Consider the following 345-nt stretch of genomic DNA (forward strand, 5'->3'; position numbering starts at 1 on the left):
AGAGGGGATTTTTAGAGCGAGCACTTAAAGCCGAATGGAATCATCGAAGTCGGAGGGACCTTTGGTTTCTGTGGTGAGGGAAGCCTTGATCCTCGACGGGTGGCCTTTAACCCTCGCAGCCTGCGGCGAAATAGCCTGAATTCCAGCAACGACCGCTCGAGGGCCAGGGGGAGGGTCAGGGGGTGGGAGACGGCGGAAGCAGCTTCCGTTTTCGTAGCGGGTCCTTCCTGGTCAGGGAGTGGGTGTAGGGCCCGTGGTCACAGTGGCCTCCCTGGAGGAGGGGGCAGGATCGGGGTTCAGTGCTCACCGGGAGGCGAGGGCCTCCGTCCTGGGGGAGATGTGGGG

This window comes from Myotis davidii, unplaced genomic scaffold, assembly GCF_000327345.1.
Source record: "Myotis davidii unplaced genomic scaffold, ASM32734v1 scaffold685, whole genome shotgun sequence".
NCBI lineage: Eukaryota > Metazoa > Chordata > Mammalia > Chiroptera > Vespertilionidae > Myotis > Myotis davidii.